The sequence below is a fragment of the Pezoporus flaviventris genome, unplaced genomic scaffold (genome assembly GCF_033815535.1).
Source record: "Pezoporus flaviventris isolate CSIRO_AGI_PZ_B2104156 unplaced genomic scaffold, CSIRO_AGI_Pfla_v1 ptg000035l, whole genome shotgun sequence".
In the NCBI taxonomy this organism is placed as follows: domain Eukaryota; kingdom Metazoa; phylum Chordata; class Aves; order Psittaciformes; family Psittacidae; genus Pezoporus; species Pezoporus flaviventris.
The window spans coordinates 13070744-13086369 of NW_026892583.1; the positions used below are offsets into that span (position 1 = coordinate 13070744).

General features: G+C 46.2%; 1 pseudogene; it reads right to left on the reverse strand.

Moving 5' to 3' along the window:
• Window positions 1-1258: 1258 nt before the first annotated feature.
• On the reverse strand, window positions 1259-15272 carry LOC133273925 (uncharacterized protein C11orf24-like; annotated as a pseudogene).
• Window positions 15273-15626: the final 354 nt, after the last annotated feature.

Consider the following 15626-nt stretch of genomic DNA (forward strand, 5'->3'; position numbering starts at 1 on the left):
CTCCTTCTTGGTAGCTGGTGCAGCGCTGTGTTTTGACTTTCAGCGTGGGAACAGTGCTGATAACACCAATGTTTTGAGTTGTCACTAAGTAATGTTTACCCTGACTTGTGAGGCTCATGCTCTGCCAGGGAGGAGGGGAAGCCGGGAGGAAGCAGAGACAGGACACCTGATCCAGGCTAGCCAAAGAGGTATTCCATACCACAGCACGTCATGTCCCAGGGTGGGGTGGTAACTGGGAGTTACCCGAAAGGACACGGGGTCTTCTGGGTCAGACTCGTTTTTTGGCAGGTGGTATCGTATTCTCTTCCCTTGTTATTTTCTCTTATCATTGTTGTCATTGGTGGTAGCAGTGGTGATTTGTGTTGTACATCGGTTGCTGGACTGTTCTTGTCTCAACCCGTGGGAGTTGCATTCTTTCGATTCTCCTCCCCATCCCTCTGGCAGCGGGGAAAGGGACACAGTCCTCGACTGCTTCCAGCACAGCACCACTCACTGGGAGTGAGTGAACAAGCTGTCTGGCTGGGTTTAAACCACGAGAATGATGAATAAGAAGTTTCTTATACAATACAAAGTAGCCTCTTCCACGGTAATGACTCCCTCCAAATTCTAAACAGCCAAAGAATTTGGATAAATAACCAAACCAAAATCCAACAGCTCAAATTCTGAGGTTTGCCTATTATCAGCCTCAAGATAACATGCAAGCAGAATTAAAGAAGAGTAAAGTAATTCAAAGTGAGAGGCAAGATATCAGTCTGGTAAAAAAATAATACACTCCACTCAGAGTCCACATACGTTCCATTGATCTAGCATTTTGCTATTGGTATGTATGTGTCATTCAAATAAGACGCATTAATCACTGAAAAATACTTCCTGAAAATTAATTGTTTCTACTCACACTCTCAGATGCAGATCTTAGCAGGTGAGCTGCAACACCATGTGCAATAAGGTTTCCAAACTACTAGCAACTAGGAGCTGGTCCTGAATGCAGAACAAAAACCTGAACAGAGCCTGATGCTCTACATGTGAAAGACAATAAGCAGTAAATGGGCCTGCATACCCGGGAGACTGGAAGCATGCTGCTCTGATATTACAGAAGCAGTACCCTGGAAGAGGATCAGCATCTTCTCTGACATGTCCATACATCCAGTGAGGCCTTCAAAGCTCCCACACCTGAAACATAGAAGTAGAGCTAATCTGCCCTCAAAGCCACTTGCCTGCTTCTGAACTGTCAGTGACAGGAACGAAAACAGAAATGCAATAAGATATGCTCTTCCAGGGCCCCATTTATTAAGTGAATACAAAAATAATATAATTTAAGTGCAGAGGCACAATAATCTGCTCCATGGCTAAAAGATATCTTGGGTTAGCAGTAAACGCAGTTCACAATGCCTTGTAAACAGACCTCTTTACAAGCAAGAGGCATACTGAAACATGACACACCTTGGATTAGAAGTTACCTGTTGCAGCAATACTCCCCACTTCTCATCTTGAGATTTCAGGGCACTTCACAAAACATTTTCAGAAGAGCCCATGTGAAACAAATGAAACACAAGCAACTTGCACTGTAAAAAGTTGAGAAAGTACCACAGCATGTTCCAAGCATGATGGCTTTTACCCCTTGTCAGGTTTGGTTTGCAATGAGAAATAACAGCCAAAGCTACTGTGCATTATGGAAGTTTTAAAAATGAATACTTCTTTTTAAAATTATTTTTACAGCAACCTGTGGCACAGCTGAATAAAAAATAACATTTTTCTTAATACAGTACATGGCATTTCTCCTCAATTGCACAAGTAAATTTGGAAGCGCTTTCAGTTTGTGTTATAGGCAAACAGGAAAGAAAAATAAGTCAGGCAGGCCTTCAGTCTCCTTTCCATCTCTCTGCCCACTGTTTTATCCCCACCCTTTCACATCTGAGAGTCCACATACATTCCATTGATCAGGTAATCCACCTGCGTGTAATCCTTCTTCTTGTAGCTCTCATAGGCCTGCATAAGGAAAAGAACTATAACAGTTATGAAAAACACCATACCAACTAAAAGCACTGCAAGAAGCAAACTTTTATCCACCAAGTACTGAGTCAGGGGCTCTGCTGCAATGAGAAGATACTCATTGTCTATGTCCTGAGTTTCTGCAAGGCCCGAAACTGTTGCTTTGGGTGCACCTGCTGGAACGATGGCTGTTGAAAAAATGTGAGCTGTTGACTCTATCCCATGCCCAGGCACAGTTTCTGCTATATGGGCAGTAATTAAAACTGTGGCACTTCTTGTAGAGCCCATATGAGAAGTCGATTTACTCAAGGATGTTGTGGCTATACGTGCTTCTGAATCTAGATTTGGCAATGTAACAGGGAGTGGATTCACAGAGTGAGAACTCTCCAAGGGTGTAATTTTCATGGCATGAGTGGAAGTAGTGGCAGATGTTCCTACAGCTGGTGGGATGGAGGTGGCCAGTGTTGTGGTCAGTGTCTTCAGGCCAGCTTCAGTAGTGGTGGGGCTACTAGAGCAGGGAGTGCTGGTGGTGGTGATGGCTGGATTAAACTGCTCTGTCTGACTCACTGGAGTACCTGAAGTGACAGTGAGAAGAGCAGAAGTGGGGGACAACCCTGAGACAGAGCTACTATTTCCTGATTTTTCAGTGGTGGCCACACGCTTGGTGACATGGCTGGATGTGGAAGCAGAGATGTTACCAGACGTGGGAAAAGAGGGAATGGATGACATAGCTGTAGAAAGATGACCAGAAACTTCACGGGCATTTGAGGCTTCAGCAGTTGTTTCATAAGCTGAAGTGAGGACAGTTGCATTTATAACATCTTTTGTTATGTCTGTGACAGCGGTGGTGGTTGCTATGGTGGTGGTAGCATTGCTTGCAATTGTTTCTCTTGCAGTTGTTGTTACGGCTGTGGCAGCAGTGTTAGTATTGCTTGCAATTGTTTCTGTTGCATTTGTTGTTACATTTCCACTGTCAGCCCCAAGAAAATCCCTCAGATGAATCTTGTGAGTTTGAACAGGTAAGGACAGGTTTTCCACATTGTTTTGGTCAACTTGTGCATTCAGCATCCTCCTCTTTTTCTGTGGATAGCTTTGGTGGTGAAACAGGATTCCTTCAAAAAGACAAAAACAATGAGTGTCGTAAGACTAAAACTCTCAAGATCAAATCTGACTTCAAACCCCAACATGCAAACCAGAACACATTCTGCAGCACATGTAGTACAACTGAAATAAATCAGTCCTAAAGTCAGCAATTTTTTTTTTTTTTTTGGGGGGGGGGGAAGGGGAAGATGTTGTTTGTCATTTGTATTTGCCTCAGACCACTGGCATTTGCCCAACCAAGGAATTATCTCCACAAAAGGGGAGTAAGGAAGTGCAGAGTTGCAATGTAGAAGCACATTATCAACAGGAGTAGCGTTACAAGTGCCAGCTCCTGAGAAGAAGCTCTCACACTTTCAAAGTTACACAGCATCAACAAAGCCTTCATGCTTAGATTCATAATTTCCATCTCTCAAAACTGAGTGGAAATTTCCGCTTACACTTTCATACTTCAGAAGAATCTCCTTCACAATTAGTGACCTAGATTTATAGAGACCTAAATCCCATCAAAGACCTTTGCTTATCAAAGGTCTGTAGCTATACTGCAAAGAAAACTTTGCCAAGCCAAAAGAACCATGGACAAACTTCTTTTTTCTAAAAAAAAAAAAAAAAAAACAAACCCAAACCAAAAACAAAACCACAACAACAAAACCAACCAACCAACCAAAAATCAACAAAAAACTTGGGTACAGCAAACTCTTGAAACATACTGTAGAAAATTGATTCCCCAGTTTTCAACAAGCTCCATTTTGTTGTTGTGTCACTTAATTAAAATTGAAGACCCTGGCACTGTAAAGTCACCATGAGCAATTGCTACTAAGGCTGCTCCCATTATAGAAACAGCCTGCTGCCTCTGGCGCAAAATCCTGCAATCTCTGGAAAAGCAATGCCAAAGCATTTTTCCTTTCTCTTAAAAAAATGTAAATACATCTGTTATGCCTTTATGTTCCAAAGGAGGGTGCGTGGAGTGCAAACAGCTTGAATGAATGATGTGCTCAATATGGTGACAAACTGTTACTCAAAGACAGATCATGTACCTGTAAGTGCCAGAGTCCTCACAAGGCTGAAGAAACAGTTTTTCCAGTGGACTAAGTTCACCTACAGAATCGTCCCGCAAGGCATCTCGCAACCCATTTCTCTCTGCGAAAAGCCAGTCAATGTGTAAACACAGGCATTTAAAGCAAAAGGACAAGGATCCTGGATTTAGCAGGAGCCTGAAGCATGGAATTACCTCCAAGCAGATCTTTGATGTCTCGTTCCCCAGCATTGTGGCACACACTCAGCTGGTGACAGCGGAAGAGGATGCAATAATTTTGGTAGGGCACAAACCAATTACAGTGATGGTTACCTGAAAACAACAGAGAAAATAAAGTCATGTTATCACAGAATGGTTTGGGTTGGAAAGGACCTTAAGATCGAGTTCCAACCCCTCTGCCATGGGCAGGGACACCTCCCACTAGATCAGGTTGTCCAAGGCTCTGTCCAACCTGGCCTTGAACACTGCCAGTTAAAGAATCTAACCAGTTGGGTCACTACACACTGTATACTGAATGCACTGCTTCAGGTCTGTAATTAAAGAATTAAAAACAAAACTAAACCCCAACCACAATAGCTGGAAGGTCAGGCCTTAAGGGATCCTAACAGCCTTAGTGAAAACAACTGGAAGATTAGTTCAATCAATATAGCTGCTGCAGCCTACCTACCTGCTTGTCTTTTGGTATCAACATCTCCTAACAACAGCAATTTACTCACCCAGACAATGACAAAGAGAGTGCTGTACAGTTTGGACCCATCTAAATGCTAGCATTAATCCACATGTCTGAATAGGGGGGTAGGGTGAGGGGAAGTGAGCTGTAACTGAGAAGCCACTCATCACCCATGGGAGAGGGCTCTCATCTCAGTGCTTGGAGTTCCACAGAAATTTACTCTTCATTTGCTGAACCAATTACATTTCAAGAAATTAAAACCCACTCCTCAGAAATGAAAGCACATTTGGATGTGCCCCAATTCCAAATCCCACCTCCTGTCCCTCACCTGACAAGCCACACTAGTGGAGAAATGCAGGCCATCTACTACTGTAAATCATGCCATTTCCCATTTCTTGGGAAGGGGAAAACAAAAAGCCACCAGCCTCTCTTGCACTGGCTACTTGTCTAAGTCAGTCAGTTCAGAAAGATCAAGAGACAAATGTGGTCAGCATCATTAAAACACCCTGGTTTCTGATGCCTTCAGGATGGTATCCAGCTGCTCATGACTTCCCTGTTGCTCCCCAGGAGAACCAGAGACCTCTACTGAGCTGTACTGATTAATACTCTCTCATGCAACTCCAGACTGAAGCTCCAGCCGACATGTACACTGCAAGACACATGCCACCCAGTGGCTCCTTTTTGCTTACTTCTAATTAGGAGACAGAAGGAAAAAAAAAAAAAAAAAAAAATGTGGAAGGACAACAAATGTTCTTCAGAGCTATTCTGAAAGGAAACTATGTAGGCAGATGCCAAGGTTTTCCCTAAAACTGGTTTACTTCATGCTTAAGCCTGCTGCTACTGGAAAGAAACTGCAGATACACATAGGCAAACAAGCCAGGTGTCGTGGTTTAAACCCAGTCAGGTAACTTGTTCACTCACTCCCAGTGAGTGGTGCCGAGCTGACAACAATCAAGGTCCGTGTCCGTCTTCCCCCCCCTGCACCGGGGCTCTCCCCTTCCCCGCTCCCGGAGGAACGGGGAGGAGGATCGAGAGAGTGCAACTCCTACGGGTTGAGACAAGAACAGTCCAGCAACAAATCACCACTGCTACTATCAGCTAAAACAATGATAAGGGAAAATAACAAGGGAAGAGAATACGATACCACCGGCCAAGAAAACGAGTTCCACCCGGAAGCTCCTGTCCTTCCGGGTAACTCCCAGTTACCCCCCACCCCGGGCATGACGTGCTGTGGTATGGAATACCTCCCCGGCTAGCCCGGGTCAGGCGCCCCGTCTCTGCTTCCTCACAGCTTCCCCTCCTCCCTGGCAGAGCATGAGCCTCACAGAGTCCTTGGTCAGGGTAAACATCACTTAGCAACAACCGACAACATCGGCTTCACCAACACTGTTCTCAAACTAGAAGTCAAAACACAGCACTGCACCAGTTAACACAAAGGAAAAAACATGACTGCTACTGCTGAACCCAGGACATTATCCACCCCTTATTCCATACCATTCACGTCGTGCTCAGATCCCACATTTTCAATACACCATCGCTCTCCCACATATATACATCCATATACATAAAGACCAAGAGGAAAAAAATAATTTTCTTAGTGCATGGACCAATCCCTATAATGCTGCCGAGTCCATTCGGTCCATGATGTTCCAAGTTCATTCTCTGTTGGGATGATGGCTGGAGGGAAGTCAGGGCCAGTCGCTGGTGACCTGGAGACATCTAGTTGATGGGCTATAAAAGCATTACACAGCAGGCAACTGCATACAATTGAGTTCACTGGCTGTTTTCCCCTAAAATCAAATCCCCTTGAGGTATACATCGGACTTCCCCATCTTCCCGCATTACCCACCAAGTATATCCAGGTCCCTGAGCAAAAGCAATCCCACGAGTGGGTTTGCTTTGACCTGAAGCAGGAATAACCCAGACTGTCTTCCCCAGCAAATTCTTCATATGCACCACGGGAACTTTGTCCCCCTCTACAATATGTAAAAGTTCTGACTGGGCTGGGCCAGCCCTGTTGGCAGATCCTCTGGTGTTGACCAACCAGGTGGCCTTTGGTAAATGTGTATCCCAATGCTTGAAAGTTCCCCCACCCATCGCTCTCAGTGTAGTTTTTAACAGCCCATTGTACCGTTTGATTTTCCCAGAGGCTGGTGCATGGTAGGGGATGTGATATACCCACTCAATGCCAAGCTCTTTGGCCCAAGTGTCTATAAGGTTATTCCGGAAATGAGTCCCATTGTCTGACTCAATTCTCTCTGGGGTGCCGTGTCGCCACAAAATCTGTTTCTCAAGGCCCAGGATAGTGTTCTGGGCAGTGGCATGGGGCACAGCGTATGTTTCCAGCCACCCGGTGGTTGCTTCCACCATGGTAAGCACATGGCGCTTGCCTTGGCGGGTTGGTGGCAGTGTGATATAGTCAATCTGCCAGGCCTCCCCATATTTATACTTCAACCATCGTCCTCCATACCAAAGAGGCTTTAACCGCTTGGCTTGTTTAATTGCAGCACATGTTTCACACTCATGAATAACCTGGGCAATAGTGTCCATTGTTAAGTCCACCCCTCGGTCACGGGCCCGTCTATATGTTGCATCTCTGCCCTGATGGCCTGAAGTGTCATGGGCCCACCGGGCCAAAAATAATTCACCTTTATGTTGCCAATCTAAGTCCATCTGAGCCACTTCAATCTAGCCACTTTATCCACTTGTTGGTTGCTCTGGTGTTCCTCAGTGGCCCGACTCTTGGGTACATGGGCATCTACATGACGTACCTTCACCACCAGGTTCTGCACCCGGGCAGCAATATCTTTCCACAGTGCAGCAGCCCAGATGGGTTTACCTCTGCGTTGCCAGTTGCTCTGCTTCCATTGCTGCAACCACCCCCACAGGGCATTTGCCACCATCCATGAGTCAGTATAGAGATAAAGTACTGGCCACTTTTCTCGTTCAGCAATGTCCAGGGCCAGCTGGATGGCTTTCACCTCGGCAAATTGACTCGATTCACCCTCTCCTTCAGCAGTTTCTGCAACTTGTCGTCCAGGACTCCATACAGCTGCCTTCCGTCTCCGATGCTTTCCCACAATACGGCAAGAGCCATCAGTAAAGAAGGCATACTGCTTTTCACTTTCTGACAGTTTATTATATGGTGGGGCCTCTTCAGCACGCACCACCTCCTCCTCTGGTGACATTCCGAAATCTTTGCCCTCTAGCCAGTCCATGATGACTTCTAGAATGCCTGGACGACTGGGATTTCCTATTCGAGTTCGTTGTGTAATTAGTGCAGCCCATTTACTCCATGTAGCATCAGTTGCATGATGTGTAGAGGAGACCCTGCCTTTGAACATCCAGCCCAGCACGGGCAGCCGGGGCGCCAGGAGGAGCTGTGCTTCAGTGCCAATCACTTCCGAAGCAGCTCGAACCCCTTCATACGCTGCCAGTATCTCTTTCTCAGTTGGGGTATAGCTGGCCTCAGATCCTTTGTATCCCCGACTCCAAAAGCTGAGGGGTCGACCTCGAGTCTCCCCTGGAGCTTTCTGCCAGAGGCTCCAGGTAGGACCGTTCTCCCCAGCTGCAGTGTACAGCACATTTTTTACATCTGGCCCGGTCCGGACTGGTCCAAGGGCTACTGCATGAACTATCTCACGTTTAATTTGCTCAAAGGCTTGTTGCTGCTCAGGGCCCCATTTAAAATCATTCTTCTTCCGGGTCACATGATAGAGAGGGCTTACAATCGAACTGTAATTTGGGATGTGCATTCTCCAGAACCCCACTGCACCCAAGAAAGCTTGCGTTTCTTTCTTATTAGTTGGTGGAGACATTGCTGTTATCTTGTTGATCACATCTGTGGGGATCTGTCTATGTCCATCTTGCCATTTTATGCCCCAAAATTGAATCTCCTGTGCAGGTCCCTTGACCTTACTCCGTTTTATGGCAAAACTAGCTTTCAGCAGGATTTGGATTATTTTCCTCCCTTTCTCAAAGACTTCTTCCACTGTATCGCCCCACACAATAATGTCATCAATGTATTGCAGGTGTTCTGGAGCTTGCCCCTGTTCCAGTGCAGTCTGCATCAGTCCATGGCAAATGGTAGGGCTGTGTTTCCACCCCTGGGGCAGTCGGTTCCAAGTGAACTGGACACCCCTCCAAGTAAAAGCAAACTGTGGCCTGCACTCTGCTGCCAAAGGAATGGAGAAAAATGCATTGGCAATATCAATCGTGGTATACCACTTGGCTGCCTTTGACTCTAGTTCATACTGAAGTTCTAGCATGTCCGGTACGGCAGCACTCAATGGTGGTGTGACTTCATTCAGGCCACGATAGTCTACTGTTAGTCTCCATTCTCCATTAGACTTTCGCACTGGCCATATGGGGCTATTGAAGGGTGAGCGGGTCCTGCTGATCACCCCCTGACTCTCCAGTCTACGGATCAGCTGATGGATGGGAATCAGGGAGTCTCGGTTGGTGCGATATTGCCGCCGGTGCACTTTTGTGGTCGCAATTGGCACTTGTTGTTCTTCAACTTTCAGCAACCCCACAGCAGAGGGATCTTCTGAGAGACCAGGCAAGGTGGACAGCTGCTCAATTTCCTCAGTCTCCAAAGCAGCAATACCAAAAGCCCACCGGTACCCTTTTGGGTCTTTGAAGTACCCTCTCTTGAGGTAGTCTATGCCGAGGATGCATGGAGCCTCTGGACCAGTCACAATAGGGTGCTTTTGCCACTCCCTCCCAGTCAGGCTGATTTCAGCCTCCAGCACAGTCAACTCTTGGGATCCTCCTGTTACTCCAGAAATATAGATGGGTTCCACCCCTTGACAGCTTGATGGCATCAGGGTACACTGTGCACCGGTATCTACTAGAGCCTTATACTTCTGTGGGACTGATGTGCCAGGCCATCTGATCCACACAGTCCAGTAAATCCGATTGTCCCCTACCTCCACCTGGCTGGAGGCAGGGCCCCTCTAATGGTCGTCACAGCACTGGACACTTAAGTCGTGTTGAAAGGGATTATTCTTCATTATCACAGGAGCTGGAGTAAAATCAGCTCTTCCACTCCATCTGGGAAACTGCTCACCAGAGACTGAAGCCGTAGCTCTCATGGGACGATCAGTCTTGGCCCTTGCTCCCCTCTTCAGTTCACTCACCCGTTCCTCCAAAGCTGAAGTAGGTTTTCCATCCCACTTTGTCATGTCTTCTCCGTGATCCAGCAGGTAAAACCATAGGGTACCCCGTGGCGTATACCTTCTGTATCTCCTCTCTTGAATAATAGGACGTCTTTTGTTAATAGCTGAGACGTGTGTTGGTACACGTGAGGAGCTGGATAAATCAGATACATCGTCCCTCAATTTGTCGAGGTCCTGGGACAGTTTTTTCACAGCTGAGATGATGGAAGGAGTGAGATTGTCTTCGAACTCTCGGAGTTTATGAACCATTTCATCCACTGTTAGTGGTACTATGTCATTCCAGGTCACTGTTGCCAATGAATGGGCATATGATGACGGTGCATTCCGTGTAAGTTTTCGCCACATGGGTCGTGTACATTCAACTTCATCTGGATCTATAGGTGTATCCCCGTTATTCGGCTTGATGTGATAGATCATCTCTACGATGGCCGATTCCCTCAGAGACTGGATGCCTTTGTCTATAGTAGTCCACTTGGCCGAACGACTCGTAACATCGTCCTTGTACGGAAACCTTTCTTTCACAGCTGCCAAGAGCCGCCTCCAAAGGCTGAGGGACTTTTTCTCTCTTGCAATTGCTTTGTCAATTCCCCCTTCTCTAGCAAGTGATCCCAGCTGCTTGGCTTCTGTACCTTCTAGTTCGTGACCATCGGCCCCATTGTCCCAGCATCGGAGTAACCAGGTGATGATGTGCTCCCCTGGTTGACGGGTAAAATCTTTTCGCATATTCCGCAGCTCGGTTGAGGTTCGAGGTCGAGAAGTTACCTCTTCTTCTTCTTCTTCGTCATGTGATGATGACTCCTGATCAGATTCTGGACCGGGTGGTGAATTCATTGGTTCTTCATCTCGCTTCACCCTTTTTGCCTCCTTTTTGCTTGTTCTCTTGCGTACAGGGGCAACTGATATTGGTAGAATTAGATTAATTCAGAACTGGTAGAGAAGCAACATCTTTCCTGTGTCCTTAAAGAGGAAATAAAAGCTTCTGCAGAACAAAACGTGACAGATCATAAACAGGTAAAAAGATGGGATAAAATGTGTATCCATCCCACATAATAGTAAGTACAAGACACCCCGGTGAGGTTTCAGATGCTAAACCAAGATAGAGCTTTGCAAGTGTCGTGGTTTGAGTAGCGACTGTACTTGTTGCTGGGGGTGGTGTAGCTACCGTGTTTGGAGCTGGGGTAACCGCGCTGTCTATTGCAGTTGAAGTTTGAGCAGCTGCTGTACTTGCCACTGGGGTAGCTGCGCAGTTCATTGCAGCCAAAGTTTGAGTAGCGACTGTCGCTTTGCCCTCAAATCCGCCGATATTCTTTTCCTTTTGAAGGTGCTGGATAGTGTTGAACAAGGCCCTGTAAGCATAGGCCAAGCCCCAGCACGTTGCCGTGATTTGTCCATCTCTGGTATGGCCAGAATGACCACACACCTCATTTAAGTGTTTTACTAATTCTTCTGGATTTTGCAGTTGTTCGGTAGTGAAATTCCAAAATACTGGAGGGGCCCACTGACCTAGATACTTGCCCATACTATCCCACAAACCCTGCCACTCATGGCTGTCCAGCCTCTGGGAAAATCTCTCGGTCCTCCTACATCGTCTTTTGACCCCAGACAAGACCCAAACCTGAATCTGCTTAACTCTTGAAATCAGTAGTGGGCAAAACACACTCTGTATGCGTGTTAGCATGGTGATTCCCATCACCATCAGCAAACAAGTCTCAACAGCATTAAAAGGCCATTCAAAAAATTCAAAACTCTCAAATGTAAATGGTCTGGGGGGACGACTAGGAGGGTAAAAGGATGTCTCCTTCACAGGTTGAGCACCTGAGAAGGAGAAAAAAGATGTGTAATTGCTAAGCACCTCCATCATATACCTCCCAAAGTATAAAGGTGGCGACCACACTGGGAACATAAACCAGATCAGTTTCATGATCAATGATTCTATAGTATTACAAGTCATTACCATAAAGTACAATGGGATAAAAACCTTAGCCCAAGCCCCACACTTGAAAAACACTAATACAGCCAATACCGGATGGACGTAAGATATGGTATACTGAAACTGTGAGATGAAGAGGAAAAACCTTGAGAGCCAATAAATCAGCATTGTGACGAGTGACTATCAATCCAGTCAGATCTGTTCTTATCTCAACCCCTCGTGCCCCACGTTGGGCGCCAAAAAAGAACTGTCGTGGTTTAAACCCAGTCAGGTAACTTGTTCACTCACTCCCAGTGAGTGGTGCCGAGCTGACAACAATCAAGGTCCGTGTTCGTCTCCCCCCCCTCCCTGCACCGGGGCTCTCCCCTTCCCCGCTCCCGGAGGAACGGGGAGGAGGATCGAGAGAGTGCAACTCCTACGGGTTGAGACAAGAACAGTCCAGCAACAAATCACCACCGCTACTATCAGCTAAAACAATGATAAGGGAAAATAACAAGGGAAGAGAATACGATACCACCGGCCAAGAAAACGAGTTCCACCCGGAAGCCCCTGTCCTTCCGGGTAACTCCCAGTTACCCCCCACCCCGGGCATGACGTGCTGTGGTATGGAATACCTCCCCGGCTAGCCCGGGTCAGGCGCCCCGTCTCTGCTTCCTCACAGCTTCCCCTCCTCCCTGGCAGAGCCTGAGTCTCACAGAGCCCTTGGTCAGGGTAAACATCACTTAGCAACAAGCGACAACATCGGCTTCACCAACACTGTTCTCAAACTAGAAGTCAAAACACAGCACTGCACCAGTTAACACAAAGGAAAAAACATGACTGCTACTGCTGAACCCAGGACACCAGGTAAGCAGCTGCACTGTGGAATTAGTGAGCAGGAATATTTGCTCTTGCAGCCATGTCATATTTTTCCTTTATTTTTCCCAGAGTATGCAGGATAGCCCAAAAGTATGTTCTCAGAGCCAGATTGCTCAGATGACCAGGATTTTCCCCTTCAGCTCTGGACTGGCTGCCATAGAAGAAACTTGAGAGAGCTCTGAATATGGCTGAGGATGCAAATGCAAGAGCATGGTCTTACCTTCCAACATTCATGAAGCACCTGGGAATCCTGGATTGCCAGATCTTTGCTAAGATGCTTGCCCTAGCAGTATCTGGAGACTTGAACCCATTGCACTAGACAACAAATGGAGGTTAAATCTACTACCCATGTTGTCAGCCCTAGGGAGTTTTGCTGCTTTTATTAGCATGCAATTGAAGTGTCAAACTGTTTCATGATACTGATACAATCACAGAATGGTTAGGGTTCTGTTTTGTGATATGTTAGTTTGCTAACTACGTACCCTGGCTGATGCTGTGGGTGCTTGAAGGCAATGCTGGAATAGCTAGACCAGCAAACATTCCCTTTTCTGCAGAGCATATCTGAGACGTGAATATACTAGCAAAAGTTCTTCTTGTGACAGTTACACTACTCCAAGTTAGTGATGTGATTTGTACCCTTGCTGTCATAACATCTGCAGAATAGAGCCTAACCAGCCAGGAATGTTATTTTTCCACTTCTCCAAGCAACGTAGCCGTGAGACGCCTCCCCATGCAACCTTGGCCTGTAAGTTAACACTACACTACCTTAAAAAATAACAACCACTGCTCCTTTACTGACAGTTACATAGGTATAACTATTCTGACACCTAAGCCTCAGGCCTCACATTTGTAATGAAAGAAAGCACAAAAATAAATAGGGGAAGGTGGGAATGGAGAACAAGAGCAGTAATGCTGATCTTAAAACCTGAAGTTGTTTTTTGGTTTGTTTTTTTTTTTCTTAAAGACATTTCAGGTCCTTCTTTCTATGCACATGGCTAATACACTGATATGAAGAGCTTGCATATTTTCCATTTCCCTTGACACCAGGCAGTGCAGCAGATGGGCCATCAAGTAACAACTAGCAATAAACTGCTTCAGTGGGTTTAATACAGAACATAAAACCTTGGTTTAGTTTTGTGTCCATCCTGAGGGTGGAAAGGGTCACCTAATTCCAGAGGGTCCACCCCTTCTGCCCAATAAAGGCAACACTCAACTGGACTTGCTCTGTACAAAACAGAGCAGGAGAGAACAAGGTGAAGGGCATAAAAAAAAACGTGGTTGAAGTCAGTCACAGGATGAAGCACGCACTCAGATCATCTCCCAGCCCTGACCATGGACTAAATTCCTCACATCCCCAGGATGAGGCAGCTGATAGCAACTTTTCTACCCTTATCAAAATATCAGGAAGTTAAAATTACATGGGCAGTGTTTAGAGATTCTCAGGTGGAACAGACAAACATGCAGTGCTACATACCCTAAGTGTCAGCAAAGTCGGTGTGAATGTGTCATCTTTCTATGGTTTACCACCTTAAAAAGCAGGAGTTTTCACAGCTCTGGTGCCTGGGAGACAAACCCACTCATCTTTTACCTCCTAAATAAAACAGTTTACAAAGGTGCTTTCTTTCCACCACGAAGGGAAGTCTCATGTTTAAAATAAAGGTTTGAAACCACTGGGCTTTAGAAAAAGGCATCTTTATGATATTCCTATCAATCCGATTGCCAGACATTCATCCACCTGAATCAAGGTCTCATCTTCACCACATTATCACCAATTGTTTGTAGGTGCCACAAGCTTTCAAGTGTGGCTAGATAAGATCAGGGCCTTCATAAGGACAATTCTGAAAAACTCATTTAGAAGTTTAATGCTTTTTAAAGACACCAGAAGAAGAAAGCAGAAGGCTCTCATTCTGCAAAACTTGTTTAACCCTTCATTGCAGGATACGATTGGTTTCTTCTGAGGTAGAAAAACCACACATAAATACCAGTGAGCACAGACTACTCATCCCAGTGCAGCCATCTACAAGAGCACTGTTCACTTGCAAACATCTGGCAACATGGAAAAATCATTTTCAAGTCAAGTGACCTAACACTGTTTGCAAGCTGCCAGTGCTCACCAAGAACACATGCATGCTGTTTCTTACAGAAGGTAGAAGGGCCCTGGGAAATAGTTGTTCTGGATTCAGTTTAATCAGTTATTTAGCACCACTGGACTGCACAGAGCCGCCGTAACTGTAAATGCCTGTAAACAACTGAAATTAAGAATGACAGTTGTCAGGGAAGCAGAGGAGACCTTTAAGGAACAGAAAACACAGCTGAAATTTCAGCTAAGGGACAAGACCTTCACCTGAAGCACCCAGGCTTTGACAAGCCTGCCTGCACTCCTTTTCAGTTGTAAGCATGTTTATTCGCACTACATGGACTCCTCTCCCTTTCAGGACAGAAAACCTGTGCTCGCATATACAGAAAGAGATCAGCAGGAAGAATACAACGGCAGTCCACATCTTCAGGGTTGGCCTTTGTACTGGGTTCAGCAGTAGCAGTCATGTTTTGTTTTTTTTTTTCCTTTGTGCTAGCTGGTGCAGTGCTGTGTTTTGACTTCCAGCCTGAGAACAGTGTTGGTGAAGTCAATGTTTTCAGTTGTTGCTAAGTGATGTTTACCCTGACCAAGGACTTTGTGAGGCTCATGCTCTGCCAGGGAGGAGGGGAAGCCGGGAGGAAGCAGAGATGGGGCGCCTGACTCGGGCTAGCCAGGGAGGTATTCCATACCACAGCACGTCATGGCCGGGGTGGGGGGTGACTGGGAGTTACCCGGAAGGACACGGGCTTCCGGGTGGAACTCATCTTCCCTGCCGGTGGTATCGTATT